This window comes from Micromys minutus, assembly GCF_963924665.1.
Source record: "Micromys minutus genome assembly, chromosome: 1".
NCBI classification, from domain to species: domain Eukaryota; kingdom Metazoa; phylum Chordata; class Mammalia; order Rodentia; family Muridae; genus Micromys; species Micromys minutus.
The window spans coordinates 69,341,917-69,354,824 of NC_137969.1; the positions used below are offsets into that span (position 1 = coordinate 69,341,917).

Consider the following 12,908-nt stretch of genomic DNA (forward strand, 5'->3'; position numbering starts at 1 on the left):
CCTGATGTTCTGAGGCAGTACTGTCAAAGACTGTCCCATACACACTTTAATGTACATGCACATTAAGCATTCATTTCATAAGCAGAAAAACAATGAGTTTTGTCTGTCACCGAAATAGATTTCCTGGTTTTCAGCTTTGACTATGTACTACGGATAGACTTCAAATATATTTTTAAAAAATGTTAAAAGCTGAGCATGGAGACACGTATCTTTAGCCCCAACATTAGAAGCAGAGACAGGTAGATCTGAAGTCAAGGCCAACCAGATCTACAAAATGAGACCCAGTCTTTACAAAAAGAAAAGCAACAGCAAAAACACAATATTCATTCCTAAAATAAACATCTTTATATATAGCATCTTTTTTAAAATATCCTACACGACGGTGAATACTTAGAAAGTTCTGGCTTGGAACAAGCCTGACCAGCTAACTTGCTCGTTTGAGCATGTCTTCAGTTCCCCTGGCAGTCACAAATGCTTTGGACCCACTGGTCAGTGTAAGAGAGATCTACTTCTTTTTCCTCTTCTTCGGTGGCTCATCATCAGAGCTGCTCTTGGTACTGCTGCTGCTGCTGCTGCCGCTGGAAGAGCTGGAGTCTGAGTCCGAAGACGAGGACAAGGAGGAAGAGGAGGAGGAATAGGCTGAGGAGGAGAAGCTAGAGAGGCTTTCATCTGAGTCACTGTCCTCTGAAGAGGATGAGGCAGATGTCTCACTCTCTGATGAAGACTCACTGGCTGAACTGCTAGAGGTACTGGAACTCGTGACACTCTTGGACCTCTTCTTCGTGGTCTTTCTTTCTATGTTGGACTCTCAAATGCTTTGCTGCAATAATCTATTTTCCTTTTCTTTTAAAGCTTTCTTCAGCTCTGCTGTTCTCGAAGGCCTGTGTAAGTACTTTCTTTTTCCTTTGCATTCATAAGTCCAATGTCCAAATTCCAAGCATTTCTGACATCTTACATGTTGCTTATTGGCTTCAGCTTGCCTCCGAGCTATCCCATTTCTTTTCTTTTCTTTTTTTTTTTTTTTGAACAACTTTATTTTTTAAAAAAAAAAGATTAATGTACACATTTTAGAGGGTGCAGAACAGGGCGCGGCCCATCTGCCACTCGAATCTGCAGTTCCTAAAGCTTTAAAGACTGGTGAGTAGGAGATCTGGGCAGCCAGGGAGCAGAGATATCTGGCACTCAGTATGCAAAAGAATGAAAATAGACCCTTTCTTATCTCCTTGTACAAAGCTCAAGTGTAAGTGGATCAAAGATCTCCACATTAAACCAGATACACTGAAACTATTAGATGAGAAAGTAGGGAAAACCTTAGAACACATAGTCACAGGAGAAAATTTTCTGAACAAAACACCAATGGCTCAAGGTCTAAGGTCAAATATCGCCAAATGTGACTTAATGAGATTGCAAAGTTTATGAAAGGCTAAGGACGTTGTCAAGAAAACAAAACGGCAGCCAATAGAATGGGAAAAGATTTTTACCAACTCCACATCAGATAGAGGCCTAATATCTAAGGTATACAAAGAACTCAAAAAGTTAGACACCAGAGAATCAAATAACTCGATTAAAAATGGGGTACAGAGCTAAACAAAAGGTTCTCAATTGAGGAATATCGAATGGCTGAGAAATATCTAAGGAAGTGCTGGACATCCTTAGCCATCAGGGAAATGCAAATCAAAACAACCCTGAAATTCCACCTCACACTAGTCAGATTGGCCAAGATCCAAACCTGGATGACAACAGATGCTGCCGAGGCTGCGGAGAAAGAGGAACACTTCTCCACTGTTGGTGGGGTTGCAAACTAAAACAACCACTCTGGAAATCAGTCTGGCGATACCTCAGAAAATTGGACATAGTACTACCTGAAGACCCAGCTATTCCACTTCTGGGCATATACCCCAGAGACACCTTAGTACACAGCAAAGATATATGCACCACAATGTTCATAGAAGCTCTATTTATAATAGCCAGAAGCTGGAAAGAATCCAGATGTCCTTTAGAAGATGAATGGATACAAAAATTGTGGTAAATTTACACAATGGAATACTACTCAGCCACCAGAAACAATGACTTGGCCAAATTCTTAAGAAAATGGATGCATCTAGAGAATATTATTCTGAGTGAGATAATCCAGTCACAAAAGAACAGACATAATATGCAGTCACTGATAATGGGATGCTAACCCCAGAGGCTTACACTGCCCCAGAAACAACTCACAGACTGTATGAAGTCCAAGAAATAAAGAAAACAAAACAAAACAAAACAAATCAAACTTTATACAACAAGAAAACTTTGACTATTTCTATGTTACATTTTGTTTTACATGTACTTTATGCTTATTGTAACTATTAAGTTTTCAATGCATACTATCAACCCTTTAAAAAAATCAAGTACTGACTAAAAAATATATTCATACAGTTTTATTTTAACATTATTTTAAAATCTGAAAAAGAAATACTGACAAAAATGTATTGTATAATTTTATGCAAAAATGCTTAAAATCTGTACATTTATCTTTGTTTTATAAAATAAAGTTGTTAAAAATGTACACATTTTAAGAATTTTTGCATAAAATTATACAAATAAATATCTGTCAGTACTTGATAATTTATTAAGGTTTGATAATATGCATAAAAATCTTACAAGTTACAATGAGCGTAAAGTACTTGTAAAACAAGATATAACCTGGAATCAGACAAATATTTCTTGGTGTGTAAAGATTAGGCGTAATGTTTTTTTCATTTTCATTTTTTTTCCCCTTGAACTTCATATAGTCTGTGAGTTGTTTCAGGGGTGTTCGCAGCTTTCTGGGTTTGGTATCCAATTATTGGTGACTGCATGTTATGTCTGTTCTTTTGTGACTGGGTTATCTCACTCAGGATGATATTCTCTAGATGCAATCATTTTCTTAAGAATTTTATAAAGTCATTGATTATGTTCACTCCATTGTGTAAATATACAACAATTTTTGTATCCATTCATCTACTGAAGGACATCTGGGATCTTTTCAGGTTATGGCTATTATAAATAGGACTACTATGAACATTGTGGTGCATGTGCCTTTGCTGTATGTTGCAGTGTCTCTGGGGTATATGCCCAGAAGTGAAATAACTGGATCTTCAGGTAGTACTATGTCCAATTTTCTGAGGAATCACCAGACTGATGTACCAGTTTACAACCCCATCAACAGTGGAGAAATCTTCCTCTTTCTCCACATCCTCACCAGCATCTGCTGTCATCTGAATTTTTGATCTTAGCCATTCTGACTGGTGTGAGGTGGAATCTCAGGGATGTTTTAATTTGCATTTCCCTGATGGCTAATGATGTCAAGCACTTCCTTAGATGCTTCTCAGCCATTCGATATTCCTCCATTGAAAACTTTTTGTTTAGCTCTGTACCCCATTTTTAATAGGGTGATTTGATTCTCTGGTGTTTAGCTTCTTGAGTTCTTTATATACCTTAGATATTATGCCTCTATCTTATGTGGAGTGGGTAAAGATCTTTTCCCAATCTGTTGTGTGCCATTTTGTTTTCTTGACAGTGTTCTTAGCCTTACAGAACCTTTGCAATCTCTTTAAGTCCCATTTGTCGATATTTGACCTTAGAGTACTAGCCATTGGTGTTCTGTTCAGGAAATTTTCTCCTGTGCCTATGTGTTCTAAGGTTTTTCCTACTTTCTCTTCTAATAATTTCAGTGTACCTGGTTTAATGTGGAGATCTTTGATCCACTTGCACTTGAGGTTTGTACAAGGAGATAAGAAAGGGTCTATTTTTATTCTTCTGCATGCTGAGTACCAGTTGGACCAACACCATTTGTTGAAGAGGCTGTCCTTTTTCCATTGAATGTTTACAGCTCCTTTTTCAAAAATCAAGTTACTAAATATGTGAGGGCTCATTTCTGGATCTTCTATTCCACTGATCCACGTGCCTATCTCTGTACCAGTACCGTGTAGTTGTTAGCACAATTCCCTTGTAATATAGCTTGAGGTCAGGGATAGTGATTCCCGCAGTTGTTTTCTTGTTGTTGAGGATGGATTTCGCTATTCTAGGTCTTTTCTTATTCCATATGAAATTGCACATTGATCTTTCCAACTTAATGAAGAACTGGGTTGGAATTTTGATGGGGATTGCATTGAATCTGTAGGTTGCTTTTGGTACGATTGCCATTTTTAAAATGTTGATCCTTCCAATTTATGAGCATGGGAGATCTTTCCATTTTCTGAGATCTTCCTTGATTTCCTTCTTTAGAGGTTTGAAGTTCTTGTCATACATGTCTTTCACTTGCTTAGTTAGAATCACACCAAGGTATTTCATATTGTTTGTGACTATTGTGAAGGGTATCTTTTCCCTAATTTCTTTCTCCGTTTGTTTTTCCTTTGAGTAGAGGAAGGCTACTGATTTGTTTGAGTTGATTTTATATCCAGCCACTTTTCTGTAGTTGTTTATCAGCTGCAGAAATTCTCTGGTGGAATTTTTGGGTTCACTTACATACACTATCATGTCATCTGCAAACAGTGATGTTTTTACTTCTTCCTTTCCAATTTGTATCTCTTTGATTTCCTTTTGCTGTCTAGGCATCCACTTCTATAGTCAACTGCAAGTCTACCACTATACTGATCCTGTACATTCAGCATTTTAAAGGAAACTCACTTCTTCCCATTTGGACCTATGCAAATCCATGATAAATATTAGTGTCATCTCAATTTCTGTTATCATGTAATTTCTACAATATTGCATCAGCAAAATGGAAAATCAAAACCTTCAGTGATTTTTAATAAATATTCTAGAAAGATCATTGTGGCTGGCCACATGAATCGATACTGTGTTTCTTTTAATTGCTGAAACCAATGTGTGTTCTAGATATGCAACAAGTGTTTAAACCTTTACTCACCAAAGAATGTATAAATCGAGCCCATTTTGAGTTATAATGAACAGAGAAATTACATATGTTCACATACAGATTTGAAAATGAAATGTTTTGAATTCTCTGCTAGAAAGATAACGAAAATGAAAATGTTAGGTTATATCATACTTGTACTTCTAGTGTTCAATATTTAAGGAAAGATTCTTTCCTTGATAGTGGCTTTGCAATTTCATATTGCCTTCAGCATGTTTATTGGCCCAAATGTACCAGCTCTTCACTGGCATTTGTTGTTGCATTGGCACCTATTATGATGAATACATAATGACATCATTAATTTATTATCACCTTTTAATTCAATCTAAGTTCAACATCCATTCTTTCATTTCTCTGCCAAATGAATAGTCTCTTTATTGAAGTGTTTACTTAGGTCCTCAGGTTGATGCTAACTTGAGTTTCATGTTTAAGTTTTAGAACCTTGCTTCTCTCTAACAGTTTTGATACATCTTCTTTCTCTTATAGCCACTGCTGGCCTTGAACTCCCAGCCTTCCTATTTCTGCATCTTACTTCCTGTGACGAGAGGTATGTAATCCATGTAGCCAGTCTCCTGAGAATCCTTCATGTAGTCTAGGTACTGGTCCTTGGGTCTGTAGAATGTATTTTCTCACAATCTAAAGACTGTGTTTGGAACCTGAAGAGGCTATCTCCTGTAACCAAGCAGGGCTCCCAGTGGAGGAATAAGAACAACAACCTACCCACAAAACTTTTGACCCAAAATTTGTACTGTCTAAAAGAAATGAAAGGACAAAGATGGAGCAAATACTGAGGAAATGGCCACCCCAACTTAAGACCCATCACCAATCCCTATTAATGAGACTGTTATGCTGGCAGACAGGGGTCTAGCATAACTGTTCTCTGAGATGCTTCACCTAGCAGCTGACTGAAACGCTTGCAGATACTCACAGCCGAAGACTTGACGAAGGTCCAGGACTCTTATGGAAGAGTTGGGAGAAGGATTAAAGGCCCCGAAAAGGGTAGGAACTTCACAAAAAGACCAATAGAGTCAACTAACCTGGACCCTTGGGAGTTCTCAAAGACTGAGCCACCAACAAAAGAACATATATAGTCTGTACCAAGGCCCCGAGAACATATGGAGTAGATGTGCAGCTCAATCTTCATGTAGGTCCCCCAGTAAGTAGAATAGGGACCTGACCCTAAAGATGTTGCCTGTTTGTGGAATCTGTTCTCCAACAGGGCTAACTGTTATGGCCTCAGTGAAAGAGGGTGCACCTAACCCTAAAGACACTTGATGCACCAGGATTGGAGGGTACCCAGGGGGAGCGCCCTCTCAGAGGATAAAGAGGGGGAGATAGAGAAAAAATTCTATGGGACATGGGGAAGAGGGACAGCAATTGAGATGTAAAAAATTGGTAAGAATAAATAAATATATATTTTAAAAGATTGTGCTTTTCATCCATTCAATAGAACTGTCTCTAAAGTCAAGTATTTTGCTAACACCCAATTTATAATCTTTTCTGTAAGTATCATATATTCACTGTTCATTCAAAGAATTCTTTATATAATTTGACCCTAAAATTTTTTCTCTCATATTTTTCTTTAAAAGTTTGTAGCCATTTGCATATATGGCTCATTATGACTAAATAAGAAATGAAACTTAACATTGAAGTCCCATCTCTTGCCAACAAGTCTCTAGTATCCCAGGACTATTTGTTAAAATGGATTGCCTATTTTTACACTGAGTAGCTTCTTAGACATTGCCAAAAAAGAAATAGGACACATTTATATATATTCTCAGTTCTACACTATGTTTCTTCTGACTACTCCTCTTCCCAGGGCCTCACTTCCAATCACTAATGTTTATCTTTATCCTCCTGTTTATGTTGTATCCTTGCAGTGAAGATTTTCCAGTTCTACATGACCCATCTTGATCTGCTATCTTTCTCCCACTTTCCTTCTGACCCTCTTGTTCCTTCGTGCAGGTAGACATGCTCATGGGTGCTCAGCTCCTGGGTTGAGTCTGCCTTAAACCCTCTGCGAGCTGACTGTAATATGTAAGTGAGCCCTCTTGGAGTTGGCATCCATTCAGGCTTTCATTCTGCTCTTTGAAAACATCATGGCTCTGGATCAAGCACATTCCACTTTTTTTTTGAATGGATATTTTGTGTTATATGGTGAGATTTGGGTTTAAGTATTCTGATTTAGAAAGATTTTCTTTCTGGTGTTTTAGGCATAGGAGATCCCTCCTTGGTTTGGGTTGGCAGAGATCCAGGCATCCTATTTACTTTCCATTGGGGTCTCTCATTACTGCTAGGTGAGGGTGGGAAGTACACCCCTCATTGGACTGCCTAGAGACTGGGAAATGTAGTTTATTACTAAACAATTCCTGGAGACTTCTAAGAATACACTAAGCAAGTAGTGGTGTATCAATTCCTTATTCCAGATTGTATACACTACTTGTATATGAAAATACAAGAATTCTAGTTTCAGCATCATTGCTTGAAATTTCTATTGCCCACATGTTTTTGAACTTCATATTTTGAAATAACTTTTAAAAATACTTTACTTTTTGTAAACAAGCCTAGTGTTGATATGTAATTTAAAAATGACCTATCCCACTCTAATGATAGTGTTTTATTATCTTTATGATTGTTTCCACAAAACAAAAATTTCAACTTTGATGGAGAATCAATATTCCCTTTCTAGTTGTCATTTTGTTGTCATTTCTGAAATATTCCAAATTCTAGTTCAAGAAAATTTTTATGGAACCAATACACAGATTACAATTTAATGTTAATGTTCTGTATAGTTTATCTTCTATATACACATATCTACTTGTAAAAGAATCCTTGTTGAAGCAATATATCTTGTCAACTAAATTATCTATTTAGCTTCATCAAAATTGCCTATGCATATTTCTGTGCAATTGACTGATCCTATTCAAGAATATGGTCTCCTAAGATTTTCTTCTCTTTGTACATTTTTATTGGCTTATTTCAACTTTACTTTGATTCACTTATTTCTAATAATTTTTAGCAAAAAGCATTTTTCCCTGGGTCCTGTTGTCTGTACAATCTTCTCAAGAGTGAGGTACAGCATCCCTAATGGTAGTCACACTTTATTACACAGGAGCAGACACACATGTGTTAATACTGATGGAGGCTGCAAGATGCCTGGGTTTCTTGCAGCACGCTAGATGCCATCATTGGAAAAAGGATTTTTAATTTCCTAAGCCTTTCTCATCCATACAAATTTCCCTTCATAAGTAGTTCCTGGGGGCTCCTGACCCTAACAAATCTGGAGATATGGAAGCATAAGAGCTTCACACTAAGACTTCACACTGCACTTAGAGTTTCCATTTTTAAAATGTCACCAGCCACCAGAGACTATAATCCTAGGATATTGATTGGGAAGAAAAACCCAAATAATCCATTTCTTTTTACATTGTAACTTCTGAGTGGCTTTATAAAATCTTTTCCCATTCTCACTCAGCCCACTTAAGGCTTGAGTCACATTTTATCCACTGAGTTCCTGCTTTGCACCCTGAACATCATTCATCACTTATTAGGTCTCTCCATTCTCAGATCGACTGTGGATACACCGCAGTCTTCATGCATAAATGACACTCATTTACCCCACAATGCTCCCAAGCATTCTGTGCTGCCGACTCAGACATGCCACAGAGACACCGGAGTTTCATTCATGTAAAAGAGATGGAAGCTCCTAAATAAGAAAGAAAAAAATATGCAAGTTGAAGTTGCTAAGATCTGGAGTAAGAGTGAGTATTCTAACTGCGAAATTGTGAAGAAGGAATGGAGTTCATGCTGGCATTGCTATTGCACCTCGGAGTGATAACTTGCAGTCACGGGAAATAACAAAAGCATAGTTATTATGTAAAAGACACCAACTCAGGTGGTGGCAATGGTGCTGGTGTGTATGTGTGTGTATGTATGTGTGTGTGTTGCACATGTACACATGTGCACACATGTGCACACATGTACACACATGTGCACATATGTGCACACTTGAGTGAATGAATGAATGAATGAATAAGTGAGTGAATGTGAATGAGTGAGCATTGGAAGATAACAACAATCATTTGAACAGATCTGAGGTTGCATGAGATTTTGGAATCAAGGCTAATGCTTTGGGATAAAAGGGGGTCCCAGTAGAGGTTGTTGTAAAGTCTGTCAGAGCTCTGCTTTTATTAAATTTCATGTGGGAGGAAACAGAAGAAATGACTGATGATTCATCTTGGGGAAAACAGGCACAAGATGACTCCTATAGATGTGAAATAAAAGTAGGTTTTGTTGTGGATTTGGGTTGGGTGTGATTAAGACTTTAAGTGGAAGTATTCAAGCAAAAGTTGGGAACATAGGTGTGAAAACAGGGTCAGTATTGAGACTGAACCTCTGGGAGAGAAAAACAAAGGGCTGAGCACTGAAATTCAGAATTAACAGATAGCACTCAAGTGTGTGGTTGAAGAGCGGGAGGGAAATATGTCAAAGGTAAAGAGAAAGAGCTAATTGAAAGAAGCCAAGAGCTCTCCTTTACTTCGAGAATTACATTCATTTAATTGTTACACATTGTTTGCAGTTGTTCTTGTATTTTCTCTGCTTGCAGCATCTATTAGCCTTTTGTTACTTTATCTTTTGAATAAAGAAGAAAATCTTTTCTATTCTCTGGGGTCTGAGAAAGTCAAACAATGAAGCTTTACACTAGAAAATTTTAGCATAGAATAAAACATACAACAAAGAATTCAAGGATTATTAAAAATCTATGCAGACATGGCTAAGTTGTAGTACATTTACATTTTTTTCTTACACTGGTGTTAAGGCAGTACAGAAAGGCCACAATATTTTAACATACCCAAAAAAATTTTAATAGCAGTACATAACTCATAGCATGTTTAATGCATGCAAAATATTTTTATAGATGTATCTATATTTACTTAGTCACATGTTTTTAGCACATGGAATTACCAGCTAATTTTTAAGGAAAAAATAACTAGTCACAGAAAATTGTATCTTCCAATTTTTAAGAGAAGCCATTTTTATTCATTCACATAGGAAGCTGACTTACTATTACCATAAACATAATCTGAACACCCAAATTCTACCTGCAGTGTTCCCATCAGGCACAAGAAGGGTCCAACAACTTTGCTTCTGTATAGTAAACATAGACCTGCGGTTAATTTTTCAGTGTATTAACCCCAAATCTGTCTTCTAATAACTTTGTTCTTTTTTCTTTCGAATCATCTGCAATATCATGTTTCTCTATGAAGTTCACCAGATTTTGGCTATTTACTGGTAGCGCATCCAGCCAAAAGTGGGGAACAAACATCTTTGAGATTCAGGTATTTGGATCAATGAACTGTTTGCTATAAGGTGTTATGTTAAGGCCTTTCTGAGGCTTCCTCTCAAGACTTGCCTCTAATGAAATGTGCATGCAGGAGCAGGGACATGCAGAATACAGTACAGACAGTTATAATTATATGGTAAAAATTTATTGACTAGTAATTATAGCTTTGCCTTAAACTGAGGCATTTAAAAACATTAAGACCAGTGCTTTTATTTTGCTGCAGATAATGTGGCTATCTGGGGAAGCTGTGGATTTTCTCTACAAACATCTTCCTCTGCTTACTAAACTTTGCCTTTTTTTCTCCCTTATTATTCAACTTCTAAATTCTAGTACTGGTCTTCAATCAGGCCCTGTTGAGAGTCAGTGGGCATGAGACATGGGATGATCTAGTACAAAGGCCTTAAGCTACAAGTACGTGGCTCAGCCTCACAGGTTTGAAAGGAACCTGATTGACACTGTGCAGCTAGCTAAATCATGGTGGTTAATTTGATGCAGGTATATTTTCTAAAATACTGGGCTACAGCTCCAAGATTAAAATTACACTAGCTAAAACTGTGGAGGAAATGATAATAAATTATTCACTGGAAAAGACTGGCATAATTTTATGATTTAATTTTAAAGCCCCTTTGGAATCACAAATACAAAGGTATAAATAAGAAAACTAAAGGCAAAAGAAAGAACAGAAGCCTAATCTATCCACTGTAATCCTGCCACAGTGATCTCACTAGAGAGAGAGATAGAAACCAGGGATCAAATCCTATTCTACCAGATGACCTTCCCCCCTTAACATCATTTCTGTTATTTTTGAATGTTCTTATCCTAATTATTTTGAAAGTGGGTCTCACTCTTTTTCCTGGGTGGGATTAGAACTCATTAAGGTATACAGAACTGGCCTTGGACTCACAGCAATCCTCCTGCCTCAGTTTTCTGAGTCCTGGGATTACATGTGTGAGCTATTATGTCCGGCTCCATTTTGAATATGTGCACAGCATTATCTTCATAAATCTCCTTTCTCTGTGTTTGACATATTTTTGTCAAGCTGAAGATTGTTACATATATACCTCTGGTTAAAACCTTCAATCTGTTTCACAAGCAATAGCATGTCTGACTTGTGGTTCTTAACTCCATCTCCAACCTTGTACCTTGTTGCTTTCAGTTGACTCAGACTGTCCAGACACACACCTTTCCTTCTGTTCCAAGCATCCAAAACCTAAACCTAGGCTTGGCTTTTCACCTTGCCACACTATCTGCCTGTCATTCCCACAGATCAGTCAATGCCAAATCTGCACAGCAGCAGCAACTCTGCACCCCTCACTGGCTAGTCAGCTTCTTGGACTGATGTTTTGGAGCAACTGAAATGGCAGCAGCTGAGAAGGAGGAAGCACAGTACCAGCAATGGATGCAGGGAAGAAGTTCTCCCTTCCGGGCCTGTGTTCTTTTCCCTTTGCCTGAACCACAGCTGGACCAACGATCTCTGTGGAAAGCCTCCAGTATGCAGGCCCACATTTTAAATGTGTGATGGGATGTCTTGTGCTTTCAGAACAAAGTCTTCTAACCCGGGAACCCTTCCACTGCCCCTAAAAGATTTTTATTAAACCCCAACTCTGCTACCACCTGCTACTCTGTTTGTTTCTTTTCTATGCTGTTATAAAACACCATGACCAAAGCAACTAACAGAAGAAAAACTTGGAAAACCTTTTAGTGAATGGTTCCAGAGGGGAAGAGTCCATGGTGACAGAGCAGAAAGATGGTAGAGCAGGAATCCTACAGCTCACATCTTGAACAGAAACCACAAGCAAGAAGAGTAAACAGGGAATGACATGTCTTTGAAACCGCAAAGCCTGTAACCAGTAGCATAATCCTCCAACAAGACTACACCTCCTAAACCTACCCAAATAGTGCCACCAAACTAGGAACCAGTAATTCAAACATGTGACCCTATGGGAGACATATCCATCTAACCATCATGGTTTCTGAAATTCTTTCCTACTTTGGCCTGAATAGAGGTCCCTAAAAGTCTAGTGGAACTCCTGGGGCTGCTGAAATTGCTAAGTGGAACTATGCCTTGTGACTTTCTTTCGTACAATATTGACACTAACAGTCTTGTTTCTATCTTGTTTATCTTTTATTTCATACATATTGTCATTTGCCACTAAAAGTTGATGTCTAACACTAATCACATAATTTAAAACAACAACAACAACAAAAAAAAACTAGTAATAAGTTACTTCATGTCTGCCCATCCCCAAGAAGGTACATTCTGAAAGCTTATTGGTTTCCTCTAGATGGTCATTAAAGAGTAAAGTACTTAAAGTCTTTGGTAAGCCAAATTAATAACAATAACTTTTGGCTGTCCTTGAATGTATAATGTACTATCAAGCAGTTCTTACTTGGGGTTAGGGTGGTTCTAATTAGTAAAGACATTAGTTTAGACATCTGCTATTAATTTATAAAGCTGTAAACTAGGATATAGGATTAGATCATCTCTAATAATAAGGCCCCAATGCTTTATGATGACTTTTGTGCAGCATATGGTGTATGGGAGGCTGAGATCACATGGGTGGGATTAGTGCCTTCTGTGCCTTGTGGGAAAATTCTTTAATATTTTGAGCTTAAGTTTACTATTTAAAAATAACAATGATCATCTCTCCTGTAGCTAAGAATTAC

At 37.7% G+C, this 12,908-nt stretch overlaps 1 pseudogene across 1 annotated transcript in view; it reads right to left on the reverse strand.

Annotated features, from left to right (window-relative positions):
* Nucleotides 1-505: 505 nt before the first annotated feature.
* LOC308428813 overlaps nucleotides 506-12,908 on the reverse strand; it is a 41,991-nt pseudogene continuing 29,588 nt past the window's right edge. Inside the window, exon 4 of the transcript in view lies at nucleotides 506-1,030. The product of the transcript in view is annotated as an uncharacterized misc_RNA (transcript). The remainder of the gene's footprint in view (nucleotides 1,031-12,908) is intronic.